Source organism: Pongo pygmaeus, chromosome 2, assembly GCF_028885625.2.
Source record: "Pongo pygmaeus isolate AG05252 chromosome 2, NHGRI_mPonPyg2-v2.0_pri, whole genome shotgun sequence".
NCBI lineage: Eukaryota > Metazoa > Chordata > Mammalia > Primates > Hominidae > Pongo > Pongo pygmaeus.
In genome coordinates this window covers 95,560,543-95,582,092 of record NC_085930.1, presented here as the reverse complement: position 1 = coordinate 95,582,092, position 21,550 = coordinate 95,560,543, and the positions used below count along the sequence as shown (strand labels likewise).

The following is a 21,550-nucleotide window of genomic DNA, read 5'->3' as shown; positions in this document are numbered from 1 at the left end:
TGGTGCGTGTCTGTGATCCCAGCTGCTCAGGAGGCCAAGGCAGGAGAATCACTTGAACCCAGGAGCCAGAGGTTACAGTGAGCCGAGATCACATCACTGCACTCCAGCCTGGGTGACAGAACGAGAGTCTGTCTCAAAAAAAAAAAAAAAAAAAAAAAAAAGCAGAAACTGGAAACTGGACTTTATGTTCACTTTCCAGATTAAAAAGGGGGAAGAAGGCCCTGTGTGAGGCAAGCAAAACACACCTGCAGGCCCAGTTTGGTCAGTGGGGCTACCAACTGGCAACCTCTGGTCTAATTAAGCCTAGAATTCTAAAGCACTAGAGGTGCCTTATGCTGGGGTTGGACTTCACAGACCAATAAAATGTTCCAGAAATTTTGGAGCTAGACTCAGGGTTGCCAAACATTTTATTTTACTAAGTGTCTTAGTCCATTTTGTATTGCTTTAACAGAATATCTGGGACTGAGTAATTTATAAAGAAAAGAGGTTTATTGCCGGGTGCGGTGGTTCACGCCTGTAATCCCAGCACTTTGGGAGGCCAAGGCAGGTGGATCACGAGGTCAGGAGATCAAGACCATCCTGACTAACAGGGTGAAACCCGGTCTCTACTGAAAATACAAAAAAAAATTAGCCGGGCGTGGTGGCGGGCACCTGTAGTCCCAGCTACTAGGGAGGCTGAGGCAGGAGAATGGCGTGAACCCAGGAGGCGGAGCTTGCAGTGAGCAGAGATCGCGCCACTGCACTCCAGCCTGGGCAACAGAGCAAGACTCCGTCTCAAAAAAAAAAAAAAAAAAAGAAAAGAGGTTTATTTCGCTCACAGTTCTGCAGGCTGGGAAGTCCAAGGAGCATGGCACCAGCATATTCTTGCTTCTGGTGAGGGCCGCATGCTAGGTCACAACATGAAGGTCAAAGGGAAAGCAGACACCTGCAAAGAAAGGCAAAACCCAAGGCACGCCCTGGCTTCATAACAACCCACTCTCCCCAGAACTAATTGATTCCTGTGAGAACGAATCCAGTCTCCTCAGAGCAAGAACTCAATCACTATGGCAAGAAAGGCACCAAGCCATTCGTGAAGGATCCACCCCCATGACCCAAACACCTCCCACTAGGCTTCTCCTCCCAACATTGTCACATTCGGGATCAGGTTTCACCATGACTTTTGGTGGGACAAACAAGCAGTATTCAAACCATATCACCAAGCTATAACAGTTTTTAATGTAAAAAACATACCAAACGCTACTATTAACTCACCATTTAATTAAAGAAAGGCCATTACAATACTTGAAAAATAGGATACACCAGGTTTGTAGATGCTGCTGCCACTGGGAGCCCCGTATTACCAGCCATGGTCAATCCCACCATGGTCTTCGATATTGCTGTCAACGGCAAGCCCTTGGGCTGCATCTGCTTCAGCTGTTTGCAGACAAGGTTCCAAAGACAGCAGAGAACTTTCACGCTCTGAGCACTGGAGAGAAAAGATCTGGTTATAAGGGTTTCTGCTTTCACGGAATTATTCCAAGGTTTGTATGTCAGGGTGGTGACTTCGCATGCCATAATGGCACTGGTGGCAAGTCCATCTACAGGGAGAAATTTGATGAGGAGAACTTCATCCTGAAGCATACAGGTCCTGGCATCCTGTCCATGGCAAATGCTGGACCCAACACAAGTGGTTCCCAGTTTTTCATGTGCCCTGCCAAGACCGAGTGGTTGGATGGCAAGCATGTGGTCTTCGGCATGGTGAAGGCATGAATATTGTGGAGGCCATGGAGCGCTTTGTGTTCAGGAATGGCGAGACCAGCAAGAAGATCACCATTGCTGACTGTGGACAGCTCTAGTAAGTTTGACTTGTGTTTTCTCTTAACCACCAGACCATTTCTTCTGTTGCTCAGGGGAGTACCCCTCCACCCCATTTGCTCGCAGTATCCTAGAATCTTTGTGCTCTGACTGCAGTTCCCTTTGGGTTCCATGTTTTCCTTGTTCCTTTCCATGACTAGCTGGATTGCAGAGTTAAGCTTATGATTATGAAATAAAAACTAACAGCAACAACAAAAAAGGATACACCTAATCCACAGTTTCTTATGAAACCCTGGAGGCCAGATGTATTTTGGAATTGCAATGTATTTACATTTTTGAAAGGTTAATATGGTGAATATAATACTTCATAGTAAAATGCAAAATTTCCAGTGAACCATGTGAATATTCAACTAAGTGGAATAAGTAAAGGCTATAAATAACTATGTCAGTTCAGGTCAGAGTTTTCTGCAAAATGAGTTTTTATACCAAACCAAAAAAAAAAAACAAAAAACAAAAAAACTTGGTTTTCAGAGCCCTTTGCATATGGACCGTTATCAGGAAAGGAAAAGTCCTTTAAATGGACCAGCTTTAGGGCTATGGCCTTATTTTCCTCAGGTCACCCTAGCCCACTGGAGATTGCACTAATGGTTGGACATTTAGGAGCATCTGATCTAAGCCAAAGCAAATCTTTATACAACTTCCCCACTTTCGTCTGACTCCCTCTTGCAACTGATAGCATGCCACCACACATGGCAGCATTTCATAATGTCAAGTGTTCCTAAATCTGTTTTCTAGTGCTTCATGGCTGCATTGGTCCTAGTTCTAATTGCTGTGCTACCCAGAACTCAACTCCTGCTTTTATGAGACTCCTCTGGAATGTACCTCTCCAAGCTGGCATAAGGCCCAATGAGCTTGGCTCCCTTAGCTGTCCCTGTCATGTGACAAGCTTGCCCTCCATGCCGAGTGCCTTCAGGGCTTTCAAGAATGGCTCCCATGTGGCCCGGCACAGTGGCTCACACCTGTAATCTTGCACTTTAGGAGGCTGAGGCAGGAGGATGGCTTGAGCCCAGAAGTTCTAGATCAGCCTGGGCAACATAATGAGACCCTGTCTGTACAAAAAAATTTAAAATGAGCTGGGTGTGGTGGCACATGCCTGTAGTGTCAGCTACTTGGACAGCTGAGGCAGGAGAATCACTTGAGCCCAGGAGATTGAGGCTGCAGTGAGCCATGGTCACACCACTGCACTCCAGCCTGGGCAACAGGAGACCCTGTCTCAAAAAAAAAAAAAAAGTTTGAACAACCAAGTTATATCGATGGTTTGCACTGACTCAGAATTAAATGACTTCTCCAGAAAGCAGCCTGAGAAACTGGAAGGGGATGAGACATTGGAGGCAGGCCTCGAAGGACTGGAAAGATTTGGGCTTATTGGGGATATAACAGAAAAGCATTGCAAGGGGAAGGTGGGAACGTATCAGGTGTGAATGAGTGGTTTCATGCTGGCTGGAGCTAGGCCTGGTGGAAGAGCAGCATTTGGAAAGCACATCAGGAAGAGGACATTTCAGGCGAAAGAAATGGTTGAGGCAAGAGGGAGCTCGCTGTGTGTGCACCTGCACTGTACAAAAACTGCCCCCACTGCAGGGGAGGATTCACAGTTTTGGTTGTGATGAGCCAGCTGGCTGGCTTAAGCAGAAAGAGAACTTATCATGAGGCTACAGTGCAGGATATTGCTCTATCTGCCTCTCTGTCTTCATCCCAGTCTACGTCAGAAATTCCTCTCCCTGCTCTCAGCCCCTGGAGGATTTCTTCTGTGACCCTCCTCTTAACCTGAGCATTTTCTACCCTATTTGGGGCATTTTCTACCCCAGATGACCCAGTTGCCTGGTGTCATTTCTGTCTCCTATTAAACTATAAACCCCTAACAGCAGGGCTGTGCCTTACCTCCCTGTGCCACCCTCCAGCCCCCCATTGCTCTGGAAAGTGTGGCCTGCAGGCTTTCAAATTTTCTCCATGTTGACCCTGCCTTGGCCTTCCCATGGGGAGGTACTCAAGTTTCCTTTTCTGTGTTATCTCCTACAGTCCCTTGCAAAGATTCAGATCGCTGGCTCCAGGCATTTATTGCATTTTTGTGATCAAAGCTCTCTTCCGAGCAGGGTATTTTCCATACCGGGAAGCTTAAGAGAGTCCGCAGTGAACCATGGGAAGAATGGGGTGATCGTAATTTTCTCAAGTTCTCGCATTGAGTTAACACAAGAAAAGGAATTGGATCATTTGCTCAGCTTCTCCTCTGAGCACTTTAGTTAATTCGGCATACATATACTTTTTTTTTTTGAAACTTTTTTTTTTTTGGAAACTTTTTATTTTGATATGATTTTAAATTTGCAGAAGAGTTGCAAGAATAGCACAAGGAACTCACATTTGCCCTTCACCCAGATTTTCCAGTTTACACCTCGCCTCATTTGAGGTGTAAAATACACAGGTGCGTATTTTTTTTTCTGAACTGTTTGAGAATGTCAACTCCTTCAGTTTGTCCCTTTGCCCCTACACACTTTAGTGTGTATTTCCATGGAAGAAAGATATTCTCTTGGGTTTTTACTTTGTACCAGGAGTGCTGGTTTCTTGCCCTAATATAGTGTTTACTGGCAGCTGGAGGGTTGGGGGGACAAGGATCTTATGGATCTGAAGGAATTAGTCAAGAAGTTGTCACAGCATCTCTTTCCTCCTAACTAGACCCTGCAGGGACAGAAACCGACTCTGAGAAGTATGAGGCTGGGTCATCTTAGATAAGTCTGCCTGTTCTTTCTGGATGAAAATGTGATTGTTGTCACAGGTCCAAAGCCAAAGACATTTTGGGAAAGGTGGCATCAATTAACCCAGCCAGCCTCAGACCTTGAGGCATTTTTACAGTCTGTGCAACACAAGAATCCAGAAGGAAAAGACGTCATACCATTGCACTTGCAGAGAAGCTTTGTCTTCCATCTCAGCCCTTGCTGCCTATGCTAACAGTCGCAATCCTAACATCCTACCTGGACATCATCTTCCTGCCATCATCATCTGAGCCAGGGGTCCCCCAAACCTTCCTGCTCTTAACCAAGTTCCGAGAGATTCTGGGATTCAGGGGCTCCCAAAACAGCTGTGGGCAACCTTCCTCAATTAAGTCCCCGCTCTTTTGGTTATGCGTAGTTGATAGATGGACAAGTGGAACAACTTTTTTTCCTAATATAAAATTAATACATGCTTCTTGGGGAAAAAACATAAGTATAGAAAAATATGAAGAAGGGATACAGATCACCTGTAAACTTACTATAGTTCTGGTATCCACCCTTTCAGATTCCATCAGGAATGAACATTGTGTGATGGCTAAGAGCCCATACTCGGGTCATCAGGACTAGACACAGTTCTGGCTGTGCCATTACTAACTGAAGTAAGATAACTAACTTCTTTGAGATCCAGTTTCCTCTTCAATAAAACAAGATAAGGCTGGGCACAGTGGCTCACACCTGTAAACCCAGCACTCTGGGAGGCCAAGGCAGGCGGATCACTTGGGGTCAGGAGTTTGAGACCAGCCTGGCCAACATGGTGAAATTCTGTCTCTACCAAAAAATACAAAAATTTGCCAGGCAGCCGAGTGGGGTGGCTCACGCCTATAATCCTAGCACTTTGGGAGGCTAAGATAGGTGGATCACCTGAAGTCAGGAGTTCAAGACCAACCAGCCTGGCCAACATGGTGAAATCTTGTCTCTACTAAAAATACAAAAATTAGCCAGACATGGTGCATGCCTATAATCCCAGCTACTCGAGAGGCTGAGGCAGGAGAATCACTTGAACCCAGGAGGCGGAGGTTGCAGTGTATTGAGATCGCGCCATTGCACTCCAGCCTGGGCGACAGAGCAAGACTCTGGCTCGAAAAAATTTAAAAAGTAAAAAGAAAAAAAAATTAGCCAGGATTGGTGGCAGGCACCTGTCATCCCAGCTACTCAGCAGGCTGAGGCAGGAGAATCACTTGAACCCAGGAGGCAGAGGTTACAGTGAGCCAAGATTGCACCACTGCATTCCAGCCTAGGCAACAGAGTGAGACTCTGTCTCAAAAAATAAAAAATAGGCTGGGTGTGGTGGCTCATGCCTGTAATCCCAGGACTTTGGGAGGACGAGGTGGGCGTATCATGAGGTCGGGAGATTGAGACCATCCTGGCTAACATGGTGAAACCCCATCTCTACTAAAAATACAGGCGTGGTGGTGGGCGCCTGTAGTCCCAGCCACTCTGGAGCCTGAGGCAGGAGAATCGCTTGAACCCAGGAGGCAGAGGTTGCAGTGATCTGAGATTGCACCATTGCACTCCAGCCTGGGCAACAGAGTAAGACTCCCTCTGAAATAAATAAATAAATAAATAAAAGATAATAATAGTACCTGGGCTGGGCGCGTTGGCTCATGCCTATAATCCCAGCACTTTGGCAGGCTGAGGTGGGTGGATCATGAGGTCAAGAGTTCGAGACCAGCCTAACGAACACGGTGAAACCCCGTCTCTACTAAAAATAGAAAAATTAGCCAGGCGTGGTGGCAGGAGCCTGTAATCCAGCTACTCAGGAGGCTGAGACAGGAAAATTGCTTGAACCCTGAAGGTGGAGGTTGCAGTGAGCTGAGATTATGCCATCGCACTCCAACCTGAGCAACAGAGCGAGACTCCATCTAAAAATAATAATAATAATAATAGTACCTGCTTAAATAAGTTAATGCATGTAAAGGGTTTAGTCAATGCTTACATGAAGCAATCACAAACAAATATTAGTTCTAGGTAATGAAAAAGGACTCACGCCATACCACCGTATAGCAGCCTGCTGTTTTCTCTCAACAGTAATTGATTCATTCAATAATATTTTTGAGCAGCCGTTGCATGCCAAACATAGTGCTAAGTCCTAACACTTAAACAAACAAAATCCTTGCCCTTATGGAACTTACATTTCTAGTGGAGAAAGAGACAGATAACATGCTTGTATATGTTATAAAATATGTCACATGGCCGGGCACAGTGGCTCACGCGTGTAATCCCAGCACTTTGGAAGGCCGAGGTGGGTGGATCACTTGAGGTCAAGAGTTTGAGACCAGCCTGGACAACATGGCAAAACCCCATCTCTGCTAAAAATACAGAAATTAGCCGGGCGTGGTGCATGCCTGTAGTCCCAGCTACTCGGGAGGCTGAGTCAGGAAAATCACTTGAACCTGGGAGGCAGAGCTTGCAGTAAGCCAAGATTGCACCACTGTACGCCAGCCTGGGTGACAGAGCAAGACTCCATCTCAAAATAAATAAATTAATTAAATATGTCATAGGTTAATAAGTGCTCTGGGGGGGAGATTCAGCATGTGTGGTGGATAGGGACCACCATCAGCGAGTTGCTATTTTATATAAAGTAGTCAAAGAAGGCCTCTTTGAAAAGGTGGCATTTGAGAAGTCTGAAGGAAATGAGGGAACTATATAATAAATATCCGGGGGAAGAACATATCTGGCAGTGGGACCAGCATGTGCAAGGGCCCCAAGACCACGGCATGCTTGGCATATTTGAGGATGGTCAAGGAGGCCCTTGTGGCCAGCAAAGAGAGGAAGAAAGAGAACCGGAGGAGCAGAGGTCGGGGAGGTAGTGGGGACCCAGTTGTGTAGGACCTTGTAGGTCATTCTGAGGATTGTAGCTATTCCTCTGAGTGAGATGGGGACCTAGGGGAGGGATGGAGGAGAGGAATGATACAATTTGACCCTCATTTGATCTCAGTACTTGTATATTGTGGTTAAAGTGGAAAGCCGCACAGTTCCTTGGACTCTATTAACCAGCATTCCCCAGCCCTGTGGGCCCCTCCCACCAGGAGTCCACAGCCTGCCTGACACGATGCAGCAACTTCCCGTGACCCCCTGCTGCCCGCCACCATACTGTTTTTCTAGGTAGGAAAGACATCCAGGCACACCCAGATGCTTCCAGGCTAGACCGTATTGTGGCCAGCCTCACTGCTTGCACCCCCGGCCATGACAGCTAATAGGCACCATCGATTAAGGTTCTTGTCATAAGCCAGGCCCCTCACCCCCAGAGCTCCTTTAATCCTCACAGCTACCCTGCTAGGCAGCCACTGTCATTCTCCCTTTTGCAGCTGCTACAACGATTGATTAACTTATGCAAGGTCCTGAAGCTGGCAGGCAAGGAGGCCAGGACTTCTACCCGTCCGTCAGACTCCTAAGGATGGGGATAGTGATGAACAAAGCACGGCATCCGCAGTGCCTGGCACACCACAGTCACCCAGACAGCAAGATAGAAGGCTGCACGAATCGGCGCTCTTCATCCCTCCCTAAGCTCTCCCTCTGTTGAGAAAATGTCTGAGAAAGCATTCTGCACACTATAAAGCATTACACAAATATGAGCATGGCTGTGAAGACGATTAGGAGTCCGAAACCTCAGGTTCGGGTTGGGCTCCTGATTTTTCTGATGGCCACCTCCTCCTAGTCATTGGCGTGTTAACCTCAAACACCTGAGCACCCCCCAAACCTCAGCATATCCCTAGCTTCTCCTTTGCTTTGCCTGAAACAAAGCAAGTCTTTTATAAGCAAGGGAGGGGGCCTGTGGTGGCCTTGCTTTTGCGAACATGCTTTCACCTCCTTCCAGTTCATTGTTTTCATACAAAATTCCAGACGCACAGCTCAGGCAGACAGAAGCCTCATTCATAGCCAGAGGTCCCTCAGGCTGGGGTTTCCACGCCTCCTTCCCCTTCCCCCTCATCTCAGTCTCCTGCTGAAGTTGCGATCCACATGAAGCCACAGAGGTAGACTCAGGGCAAAGACGATTTTTTAATGTTGCTGATGGGGGTGAGGAGAGGGTGGCCCTCGGAAGGCCACTACATGGCATGGTGGAAAGAGCCCTGGATTTGCTTGACAATAGACGACTGCATACCAGATTGGTTCCACCGATCAGTAGTCAAGTGACCTTGGACAAGTCATTGACCCCGTCTTCTTGGAAAGACGTGGATCTCAGACTCCTTCACAACGCTTTGCTCCTGACAGCTAGTACCTGTTCAGCAGAGTCAGCACAAGCTCACACAGCCCTTGACCTCCTGTGGGCCAAGTGAACGCCTTCTTCCTGGTTTGGTTAAGTTGGCATAGAGCTGAGCATGGTGCTGCTGGTGCTAAATTGCATGATGGTTTAAAAAAAAAAACAACTGTCCTTGAGGCTGGGTGTGGTAGCTCACGCCTGTAATCCCAGCACTTTGTGAGGCCAAGGTGGGAGGCCAGGAGTTCGAGACCAGCCTGGGCAAGATAGTGAAACCTCTACAAGAAATAAAAAACAGCCAGGCATGGTGGTGCATGCCTATAGTCCCAGCTTCTCTGGAGGCTGAGAGGCAAGAGGATCACTTAAGCCCAGGAGTCTCAGGCTGCAGTGAGCAGTGATCAGTGATCGAACCACTGCACTCCAGTGTGGGTGACAGAGTGAGCCCGTCTCAAAAACAAGAAACAAAACCAGTTCTTGAGCAAGACATACCTTTCTAGTTTCCCAGCACTTTCTAGCTTTCCAAACCCTTCAGGCCCCACACCACCCTGATTTTCGTCACCTGCAAATAATAAAACTACAAACTGCACTACACGTACACTTTATTATAAAGGCTTGAATCATTGACTTCCTCAGCCCCACACCTTCTGGTCAGCACAGGGCACTGCACTGCCGCTCCAGACAGGCCTGGGCAGTGAGGAAAGGTGCCAGTCACGTGGGCTGGGGGTGGGGAAAGTGCCTAATCATGAAATCCTAATTTATAGTGTGTTGCTATCCTTAGTTGAGCATTGATTTGGCTGTCAGAAATAGGAGAAGGTGTGGGTGACTGGTCTGAGGAGAGTTTCTGGGCAATTAGAACAAAAACAGAAGCATGCTCTTGCACACAAAGTGGACTTTCTCTAGAGCGGTGGTATTCTCTGGAGAACTGAACCCAGGGAGTCTTTATTATGTATACTTCTGTGTGTCTAAACTTTATACAGGGCTGGGTGCCGTGGCTCACGCCTGTAATCCCTACTTTGGGAGGCTGAGGCGGGAGGATCAATTGAGCTCAGGAGTTTAAGATCTGCCTGGACAACACAGGCCTCGTCTCTACCAAAAAAAATTTTTTTTAATTAACTAGGCATGGTGATGTGCACCTGTGGCCCCAGCTACTCAGGAGGCTGAGGTGAGAGGATTGCTTGAGCTGGGGAAGTTGAGATTTCAGTGAGCTGTGATCAGGCCACTACACTCCAGCCTGGGCAACAGAGGGAGACCTTGCCCCCCCCCCCAAAAAAAAAAATAATAATAATTAGAAAAACTTTACACAATGAACATATATCCATTTTAGACCACATTTCCTGAGTCTAAGATGCCATTGATTGAAAGACAATTATTTTCTGTACTCCCCTGAAAGCAAACTGCTACAATATGTCATCTGTTAGAAAGACACATCTGCATTTTTGAGATGTTGAAATGTGAAAAAAATGTGCATCTTAGAGTTGACAGAATGAAGTAACTTTTTAAATTAAAAGATATTTTCAGCTGGGCGCAGTGGCTCACGCCTGTAATCCCAGCACTTTGGGAGGCTGAGGTGGGTGGATCACCTGAGGTCAGGAATTCGAGACCAGCCTGCCCAACATGGTGAAACCTCGTCTCTACTAAAAATACAAAAATTAGCTGGGCATGGTGGCAGGCACTTGTAATCCCAGCTACTCAGGAGGCTGAGGCAGGAGAATCGCTTGAACCTGGGAGGTGGAGATTATATTGTGGTGAACAGAGTGAGACAGAGGAAAAAAAAAAAGATATTTTCCATTTTTGGAAAAAAATTATTTAAGTTGCGTTTGCATTCCACTCTCCTGCTCAGAATGATTTCCTCAAAAAAGCCAAGGGAGTCACATTTGAAGATGAGGTAATTTTTTTTAATGTTTATGTGCCATTTTCATGCCAGACCCTCTGCTTTCTCATCCCTGATCCCATGGAGGCCTTATGAGAATGATAAGCCTATATAAAATTACCACTTATGGAAAAGGAGTAATTTTGCAAGGAAGGAAACTGAAGGTCAGATTGGTGTTCCTGATCATGCAGTTCAGTAAGTGAGGGAGAGGAGGTTCAAATTCAGCTGCTGAGCCCCCGCTCCCCTCTTCTCACCACATGCCTCAGCTCTAAAGCTGTCCCGAGAAAGCAGCCAGGTTGGAACCTGAGCCTCCTCCCAGAAGCCTGGGGAATCAAAGGGCAAAGGGCTGAGGCCCAGGCTCTGAGGCCCACCCTGCGAATCCCGCTCTGTCTGGTGCAAAGGAAACTGACTTCCTCCGTGCGCACGCTGCTCTGCCAATCTGAGTGACTCAGCCTCAAGATGACCTCACTGTCCTCAGTGGGCTGTTTGGCCGCCTGCTTCGTGTCACTGAGCCCCAGCACCCAGCATGTCAGATATGGATTTACGAGTATTTTCTCTGCTGCACTCCTCGAATGTGGCTAGGTTTGAAAAGGTCACCCTTTCCCTTGCCCTGCACCTCTCAGCTTTCTGTTGCCAGGCTGCCTCTGCCCCTCCAGCTGCTAAAAACAGCCCAAGCTGTGAAAGCTGTTTGCTCCTGCCTAGCTCTGGTTGGACCACCATCCAGGGGTAGATGGGGGCTCAGCCTGGATTTTCCCAGTGCCTAGGACAGAGGCATGACAGGTGGAGGACGTTGCTTGCCAGCAAATTGGCAGAGTAAACTGAAATAGCAGCTCTGGGTCTGCGCTATAGCAAAGTATAATTTTCAGAAGGGGTCTCATACAAGTATAGAGTGACCACATGTCAAAGATTGATTTAATTCATTAACGAGGAAACCAGCAAAAAGACAAAGCTGGTTTAAGAGATGATTTGAGAAAGTGGCTCTTTCAGTTCGCTAGGGCTGCCATAAGAAATTACCACCAACTAAGTGGCTTAGAACAGCAGAAATCCATTCTTCCGCAGTTCATGAGGACAGAAGTCCAAAATCAAGGTGTCGGAAAGGTTGGCTCCTCTGAGAGGCACTGGAGGGAATGTGTCCATGCCTCTCCCCCAGTTCCTGATGGTTGCGGGCAGTCCTCGGAGTTCTTGGCCTGCAGCAGCATCACTCCAGTCTCCGCCTCTGTGGTCACATGGCCGTCTTCCTTGTGTATCTGTAGGCTCCAACTCTCTCTCTCCTTATAAGGACACCAGTGATTGGATTTAGAGCCATCTTAATCTAGTATGACCTCATTTTAACTTGATTACATCTGCAACGTCTCTATTTCCAAATAAAGTCACATTCCCAGGTACTGGGGAATTAGGACTTAAACGTATCTTTTTGCTGGGGACACAACTCAACTTTTAACACCTACATTACCAAACTCATTTCTCATTACTCAGCATCACAGACGCCTGGCTTGATAGGGGCATTTGGGGTGCTGGAAAGAACAGAGCAACAGGCAACGTTGATGTCAGCTTTGATCTGTCCCTGGCATTCTGGGATTCAGTGTCAGCCAGTTAAGGCTCAGTGAAAGACAGGCCATCTCCACCTCCAAAGTCAGTACCATGTAGGGTATAAAGACAGACCTTGGAATCAACTTCCAGGATTCAGTTCCCAACTCTGTCCGCAACTGTATGTGACTCCTGACATTTCTTCACCTCTCTGGGCCTCAGTTACCTCATCTGTGAAACGGGGGTGATAATGGTACACAGCCTATCAGAGAGTGCTTAGAGCAGCATATGGGAAGCTCTGAATAAATGTTTGCTGCTGACGATGATGATGATTATCTGAATCACTCTCACCTGCAGACACAGCTTTGCCGCTTTTTTGGTGAGAAAGACTGTTCCTGCTAGACACACTGGAAAATTTCCAGTCCCCAGAAAACATGGCAAGGGCAGTTCCTGATTAGGATAAAGGAAGCCTCTCTGATGGTCACATGCCCAGGTGACTTGTAGGCAGAGGCCAGCCCTGCTTCCTGTCCCCACTTCCCAACTTGCCCTGCTTTTGTGAATGAGCTCTTTTCTAGCTGCTCATCCTGGGTCTAATTTGGAAGGTAATTTCTCAGTCACTTTTGAGTTGATGCAGGTGGCGGTTTCCTTTATGAACACTCATAACCCAGGGTAAGCTTGACGGGCAGTTTGAGGCCCAGAAACAAAAGTTGGGAACAACAGCCTTTCCAGCTAGAACCAGAGCTGGCTTGGTGAGAAACAGAAGGCCTCCCTGAGGTTAGAGGCCTAAGCAGACACCAGGTCTGGCCTTCCACATCCCTGCTGGGTGGAGCAAGACTGTCAGCACTTAGGAAGTGCCTTGCACATTGATCTTTAGGAAGCGAGGGGCTCCTGTCATCTGCGTCCAGACTTCTCCCTTCTCAGGTGGACCGCACGTGGCCAGGCCAGGCCCTGAGTGGCGACTGTTGCTGATGCTGCAGCTGCTTTTGTCATTATTGTCTGTAGAATAAAGGTAGAGGCTGGTGGGACTGCTGCAGCCACTCTCTGCCCAAGCCTGACCCTAAGTGCATCTGAGAGTGCTCTGTGTTGAACCAGGAGGGGTCAGGCCCAGACTCTCTAGGCCCCTTTTCAGACACACCCTCCCTGACTTCGAGTCTTCCCTTTTTCAGGCCTGGAAGAGAACAAGCCTTCTTTTTGTTTTGTTTTGTTTTGATGAAGTCTCCACGGGGTTTCACCGCGTTGGCCAGGCTGGTCTTGAACTCCTGGCCTCAAGTGATCCACCTGCCTTGGCCTCCCAAAGTGCTGGGATTACAGGCATGAGCCACTGTGCCTGGCCTGAAACATTGTTATATGGCACATAACTGTATATGTATGTTTTACTTATTTTTTTATCTTTATTTTTTTGAGACAGTCTTGCTTTGTCACCCAGGCTGGACCACAGCAGCACGATCTCCGCTCACTGCAACCTCCACCTCCAGGGCTCAAGCAATTATTCTGCCTCCTGAGTAGCTGGAATTACAGGTGCCCACCATCACGCTTGGCTAATTTTTGTATTTTTGTAGAGGCGGGGTTTCACCATGTTGTCCAGGCTGGTCTCAAACTCCTAACCTCAGGTGATCTGCTCACATTGGCCTCCCAAAGTGCTGGGATTACAGGTGTGAGCCACCACACCTGGCCATCTTTCTGTTTTTTGTTTTTTTGTTTTTTTGTTTTTTTTTTTTTGCTTTTGCTTTTCTTTAAAGGAGTGGAGATTTCTAGGAAAGGCATAATTATGGAGACAAAAAGCAGACCATTGTTTGCCTGGAGTTGGGGTTGATTGCAGATGGGCAAATGACAAAATGGACATGTTTGAAAACTAGTTTGTAGTGGTGGTTGCACTAGTGTGTAAATTTACTAAAACTTATTGAACAATACACTTATTATGGGTGAATTGCATGGCATGCAAATGATTCTTCAGTAAAGCTACTTAAAACGTATATGGTTGGGGCACGGTGGATTGAACCTGTAATCCCAGAACTTTGGGAGGCTGAGGCGGGTGGATCACTTGAGCCCAGAAGTTTCAGACCAGCCTGGGCAACATGGCAAAACCCCATCTCTACAAAAAATTTAAAAAAATATATAGCCGGGCGTAGTGGTGAATGCCAGTAGTCCCAGCTACTTGTGGGCCTGAGGCAGGAGAATGGCTTGAGCCCAGGAGTTTGAGGCTGTAGTTAGCTGTGATTGTGCAGTGGCTCACACCTGTGATCCCAGCACTTTGGGAGGCCGAGTTGGGCAGATCATTTGAACTCAGAAATTCCAGACCAGCCTGGCCAACATGGTGAAACCCCATCTCTACTGAAAATACAAAAATTAGCTGGATGTGGTGGTGCACACCTGTCATCCTAGTTACTCAGAGGCTGAGGCAGTAGAATCGCTTGAACCTGGGAGGCGGAGATTGCAAGTGAGCCAAGATGGTGCTGCTACAGTACAGCCTGGGTGACAGAGTGAGACTGTCTCAAAAAATAAAGATAAAAAAAATGTATATATGCAGTTATGTGCCATATAACAATGTTTCAGACTGGGCGCAGTGGTGCACACCTGTAATCCCAGCAACTTGGGAGGCTGAGGCGGGTGGATCACTTGAGACCAGGAGTTAAAGACCAGCCTGGCTAAGATGGTAAAACCCTGCCTCTACTAAAAATACAAAAATTAGCCGGGCATGGTGGCAGGTGCCTGTAATCTCAGCTACTTGGGAGGCTGAGGCAAGAGAACTGCTTGAACCCAGGATTCTGAGGTTGCAGTGAGCCAACATAGTGCCACTGTACTCCAGCCTGGGATACAGTGAGACTCCGTCTCAAAAAACAAAAAAACAAACCAAACAAAACAAAACAGGCCGGGCACAGTGGCTCATGCCTGTAATCCCAACACTTTGGGAGGCCAAAGCGAGCAGATCACTTGAGGTCAGGAGTTTGAAACCAGACTGGGCAACATGGTGAAACCTCATCTCTACTAAAAATACAAAAATTAGCCAGGCATGGTGGTGCATGCCTGTAATCCCAGCTACTCGGGAGGCTGAGGCAGGAGAGTCGCTTAAACCCGGGAGGCGGAGGTTTCAGTGAGCCAAGATTGCACCACTGCACTCCAGCCTGGGTGACAAGAGTGAAACCCGTCTCCAAAAAAAAAAAAAAAAAAAAAAATGGAGCCAGCACAGTGGCTGATGCCTGTAATCCCAGCACTCTGGGAGGCCGAGGCTAGAGGATCACTTGAGGCCAGGAGTTCAAGACCAGCCTGGCCAACATGATGAAACCCCATCTCTACTAAAAAACAAACAAACAAACAACAAAAAAGTTTCAGTTGACGACATACCTCACCTGCCACAGGGATCCCACAAAATTATAACACTATATTTTTATTTTACCCTTTCTATGTTTAGATGTTTAAATACACAATTACTTACCATTGTGTTACAGTTGCCTACAGTATCCAGTACAGTAACATGCTATACAGATCTGTAGCCTAGGAGCAATAGAATACACCATTTAGCCTAGGGGTGTAGTAGGCTGACCATCTACTAGTAGGTTTGTGTAAATGCCCTCTATGATGTTCACACAATGGTGAAATCACCTAATGACACATTTCTCAGAATTTATCCTTGTTGTTAACCAGTGCATGACTGTATATATAAAATGAATTCTCTTAAATCCACAATCAGTGAGAGATTACCGTCTTTTAGGTACTTTATAGGACATCCTCAGTGATTCTGAACTTGAAAAAGAAGAGGTAGGGGAGCTGAATTGGAAGCCATGGCCTTTATGTGACCTAGGGTAGATTCATATCCTCTTTGGGCCTTGGTTTCCCCATCTGTGATACCTCGATGCTTTTGGAGGAGATGAGGGATGCCAGGGTGATGAAGCCTCTGCTGTGGTTTCTGTGCCCAGCTCCAAAGGTGCACTGGACCTTCAGGTCATACCAGGCACCACTGTGAGCTTTGTCTTTGCCACAGGAGCACCTCTACCTTCCTGTCTTTGTACAGAGAATTTCCTTCCTCCAGCCACATGGAGCAGCCAGGAACAGCTAGAAAATCCGGATTGGCCTAGCTTCGTTTTCTCCAATCCTGGCCCCTTCTTTGACCTAGACCAGGGAAGCAGCCAAGACACTGCCCTGGAGAAAACTCCCATCTTGGATGGAATGGATGGAGCACCTGCTGGGCATTTATACACTTTGCATAAATGTATGCAGCCCTGATGGGCAGCCTCAGCCCATTTTACAGAGGAGGAAACAGAGGCTCACACACAGAGAGACATTTGTTCAAGGTAATGTAGCTGGTAAGCACTGAGCTTCCTGCTCTTTCCACTAGACCCCCCTGCCTGGAAAGAGGCCAGTCACCTTGCTCAGGTGGGAGCTGGGCAAATTGGCTTATTTGGGAATCACCTGACTTTCTCTTCTTCCTCTCCCAATCGGGTCAGAACACCAGGATAGCTAAAATGCCACTCCTCCAGGAAGACTTCCTGCAAACCTCCACCCACTCACCCAGCAAGTGCTGAGACACATTCTGGGTCCCAGCAGCAGAGACCCAGAGGCTTGAGACCCAGGGACTGTGAGTAGCTCCATATAGGAGCATGGAAAGAATGAGGCCTTGAGAGTCAGAAGAACACTTGCTGGCCTAGCGTGGTGGCTCATGCCTCTAGTCCCAGCATTTTGGAGGCTGAGACAGTAGGATCACTTGAGCCCAGGAGTTTGAGATTAGTCTGAGCAACTTAGTGAGACCCCCATCTCTACAAAAAAATTTTTAAAACTTAGCCGACGCTTTGGGAGACGGAGGTGGGTGGATCACTGGAGGTCAGGAGCTTGAGACCAACCAGCCTCGCCAACATGGTGAAACCCTGTCTCTACTAAAAATACAAAAATTAGCCAGGTGTGGTGGCATGTGCCTGTAATCCCTGCTACTTGGAAGGCTGAGGCAAGAAAATCACCTGAACCCAGGAGGTGGAGGCTGTAGTGAGCCAACAAAAAAAAAATTAAAAAAAAAAAAATATATATGTATTAGCCAGGTGTAGTGGTGTGCACCTGTGGTTCCAGCTACTCAGGAGGCAGAGGTGGGAGGATCCCTTGAGCCTGGGAGGTTGAGGCTGCAGTGAGCTGTGATTGTGCCACTGTACTTCAGTCTGATCAAGAGAGCAAGACCCCATCTCAAAAAAAAAAATTAGAAAAGAAGAAAATCTGGTGCTATAATCTGAACGTTTGTGTCCCCACAAAATTCCTACCCTAAGCCCCAAGGAGATGGTATTAGAAGGTAGGGCCTTTGGGAAGTGATTAGGTCATAAGGGTGGAGCACTCACGGATGGGATTAGTGCCCTTATCATGTTCAGAGAGCTAGCAGCCTCTTCCACCTGTGAGGACATTGCAAGCAGGTACTGCCTATGAGGAAGGGCCCTCACCAGACACAGAATCTGCTGGGACCTTAGTCTTGGATTTCTAGCCTCCAGAACTGTAAGAAATAAATTTCCATTGTTTGTAAGCCTCCCAGTTTATGTTCTGTTGTTATATAGCAGCCCCAATAGACTAAGACACCTGGCCAGGTGGTGGGGATGAAGTCTTGCTCTGTCACCCAGGCTGGAGTGCAGTGGCACAATCTTGGCTCACTACAACCCCCATCTCCAGGTTCAAACGATTCTGCTGCCTCAGCCTCCCTAGTAGCTGCGATTACAGGCACTTGCCACCATGCCTGGCTAATTTTTTGTATTTTTAGTAGAGACAGGGTTTCACCATGTTGGCCTGGCTGGTCTTGAACTCCTGAACTCAAATGATCTACCTGCCTCAGCCTCCCAAAGTGCTAGGATTACAGGCGTGAGCCACCACACCCAGCCTCACAGTAGGGTTCTGAACAAGGGTGGGACAAGCGGATGTGACTTAAAAGAGGGTGGCTCGGCTGGGCGTGGTAGCCACTGCACTCCAACCTGGGTGACAGAGCGAAACTCCGTCTCAAAAAAAAAAAGGAAAAAAAAGAAAAAAGAGTGGCTCTAGCTGTGGGGTGGAGGATGGTCAGATCCCAGTGGTGTTGAGTGGGAGGACAAGGGACCAGCCAGGAGGCTGCAGCTGGAGCTCCTTCTGTGGGGCCTCCAGGGGAGGGCGTGGCACCAACTCTCCTTTCACCTTTTCTCTGTCCCTCCTTCCTCATTCTTTTTCTGTCCCCTGCCCCACTTCCTGGGGCCCAGAAGAGCCTGCCTATCTGATAAGCTCTGGGGAGTGCCCACTTCATGGCCTGCTGCTCCTGGCAGTCTTTAACTGGTTTCTTCTGGAGATGGTGCAGGGGCTGCATGGTGGGCACATGGGACAGCATGCCTGTGGGGGCGCCATGAGAAGGGGTGGGCCTGAACCCCCAGGGCGGGCTAAGGTGCAGGTAGAAGGCCAGGGGAGAGTCCTGCAAGAGCTACTCCTGGCTGACTCAGACCCTCTTGCCCTTCTTATCAGGCCTGAGGAGCGATAAGGGGCCAGTTCCTGGACTGTGGGTTCTAGGCCTTTGTTTGGGGCCGCCAGGAAGTGACTTGGTTTTGCTGTGGCTTAAGCAGTGTGGTTGATTCACCAGGGTGGGGGGCTGGGTGTGCCTGGGGGAGCCCCCAAACACCAGGCCCTGCATCACCCATCACCAACAGGCCAGCCGCTGGGAGGCCGCCGTGGGAGTGTGTCCAGCCTCCACACCCGCCTCCTAACAGCTGGCCACAGAGGGAGGATTCCTCACCCCAGGGCGTCTCCTCTTTCTTTACTTTTCAAGCAGAAAACACTTCCAGAATATATTATTCCCCAAATGTGCGAGACACTAGAATGAGTGCTTTGCCTACACCATCTCCTTTCATCTTCACCCCAGTAACAACGGCCCTAGGGGCTCATTGTGGGTATTATCACTGTCCACATTTTGCAGAAGAGGAAACTGAGACTCAGAGAGAAGAAGTAAATTGCTCAGGTTCACTCAGCTAGGAAGCAACAGATCAGGATTCAAGCCCAGTCCAAAATCATAATTCACTCCCTTGAAAAGCAAAAAGAGAGAGAGAACAGGGCCAGACGGGGTGGGTTCAGGAGGGTTGTGAGTCCCCTGGGAGCTGTGCAGAGCTTACATCGGGTGCTCAAAGGAGCCCGAGCCAACCACTGCCCAAGAGATTCTACCAAGATGAAAATGGTTCCTCCCCAGCCACAGTTCCGTCACCTGCGTGATGGGACAAGAGACTGGATCAGGTGTGGGGACAAGAGACTGGATCAGGTGTTCTCCACAGCCGGATATCAAGTGAGTAACCTGAGTTCATAAATGAGCAGTTGGGCGGGCTCCTTTTCCAGGCTCTTAAATGGGGAGCAGGGTGTGGTGCTCAAGGATAAGAGAAAAGAACAGGAAATTCCCAGCCCAGTGGGAGAGACCCTATTAGTCAAGACAGCAAAGCAGTTCCAAAAAAGGGAAGTTTCTGACTCATGTCGCTGAGCCATGTATCAGCAGGACTCTGCCCTTTCAGCACTGATCAGTCAGCTGGGATGTTGCTTCTTCCATGGCTACCAAGGTGTCCACTAGACTCCCCAAGTTCACATCTCACTGGCTCTGGCCCTAGTGGAAAGAGTCTCTGGCTGAGAAGTCTCAGAGAAAATCCTGACTGGTTTGTTTTGAGTCACCTGCCATCCCTGAACCAGTCACCATGGTCTGGAGAGGGAGTTTGCTATTGGCCAAGCCAGCACAGCCTGCCTACCCTCTCAGTGGATCTTGCTGTGGGGCAAGCCAGAAGCCCCACATGGATGAGGTGGAGATGGAAGAGGAAGAGGTGGAGGCAGGCAAAAGCCATGAGACCCCAGCCATCCGGGGGCTAGCTCCTCACCCAGCCAGTCTTTCCACACCCAGGCTTTGCTAGGCCATTCTTGTCAGGCCAAGGATGCTAGAGAGGCATCACCAAGAAGGAGCCACTCGGTGTCTTAGTTTAGGTCAGGGATTTTGAACCTCAGCACTATTAATATTTGGGGCTGATAATTATTTGCTGAGGGGGGCTGTCCTCTGCATTGTAGGGTGTTTAGCAGCATCCCTGGCCTCTACCCACTAAAAGCCAGTAGCAACTCCTCCCTCTTCCATTGTGACCATCAAAAATGTCTCCAGACCTTGCCATATGTCCCTGGGGGACAAAATCACCCCTGGTTGAGAACTATTCATTTAGGGCCGGGCATGGTGGCTCATGCCTGTAATTCCAGCACTTTGGGAGGCTGAGGAGGGCAGATCACCTGAGGTCAGGAGTTTGAGACCAGCCTGGCCAACATGGTGAAACCCCATCTCGTCTAAAAAAAAAAAACAGAAGTTAGCCAGGTGTGGTGGTGGGCGCCTGTAATCCCAGCTACTTGGGAGGCTGAGGCCGGAGAATCTCTTTAACCCAGGAGGTGGAGGTTGCAGTGAGCAGAGATGGCGCCACTGCACTCCAGCCTGGGCGACAGAGCAAGACTCAGTCTTAAATAAATAAATAAATAAATATTGGTTTAGGTGATCCCAGAAGCAGATTTTGAGATGAAGATCTCAGGAGGAGTGGGGAAGTGAGACAGGGAGAGAAGGCAGCTGATGCAGGTGTGCTCATAAGCAGGCTATCACTGTGGGCAGCTGGGACTTGATCCCACAGGGGAGCCCTGGGGAACATGCTGGAACATGCAACTTAGCATTGCCCAGACTGACAAACAAGAGAGCACACTGGAAGCTGCTGGGATAGAGGGGTGTTAATTCCAGGGCACATGAGGCCTGCAGTGTGGTGTAGAGAGGACCTTGGCCACTCAGAGAAAGCAGGTGCTGTTAGCAGCAGAACGTATCCGACTCACTTGCCACCAAAGTATGTTGGCGATGGTGAATCCGTAAGGATCTGCAGCAACCTCAATTCTTGCCACCTCAGAGGAAAGAATTCCACCGAGGGGCATAAGGCAGAACGAGAGACCAGGGCAAATGGTTTTTTTGTTTGTTTATTTTTTTGAGATGGAGTCCTGCTCTGTCTCCCAGGCTGGAGTGCACTGGCGCGATCTCGGCTCATTGCAACCTCCGCCTCCCGGGTTCAAGCGATTATCCTGCTTCAGCCTCATAAGTAGCTGGGATTACAGGCGCCTGCCACCACGCCCGGCTAATTTTTTTTTATATTTTTAGTAGAGACGGGTTTTCACCATGTTGGGCCAGGCTGGTCTCGAACTCCTGACCTCAGGTGATCCACCCGCCTTGGCCTCCCAAAGTGCTGGGATTACAGGTGTGAGCCACCACGCCCAGCCCGACCAAGGCAGGTTTTTGAGCAGGAGTGAAAGTTTATTTAAAAGCTTTAGAGCAGGAACAAAAGGAAGTAAAGTACACTTGGAAGAGGGCCAAGTGGGCGA

At 48.4% G+C, this 21,550-nt stretch overlaps 1 pseudogene; it reads left to right on the top strand.

The window, feature by feature from the left end:
• The first annotated feature begins 809 nt into the window (after positions 1-809).
• LOC129032458 (peptidyl-prolyl cis-trans isomerase A-like) lies at positions 810-1,835 on the top strand (annotated as a pseudogene).
• Positions 1,836-21,550: the final 19,715 nt, after the last annotated feature.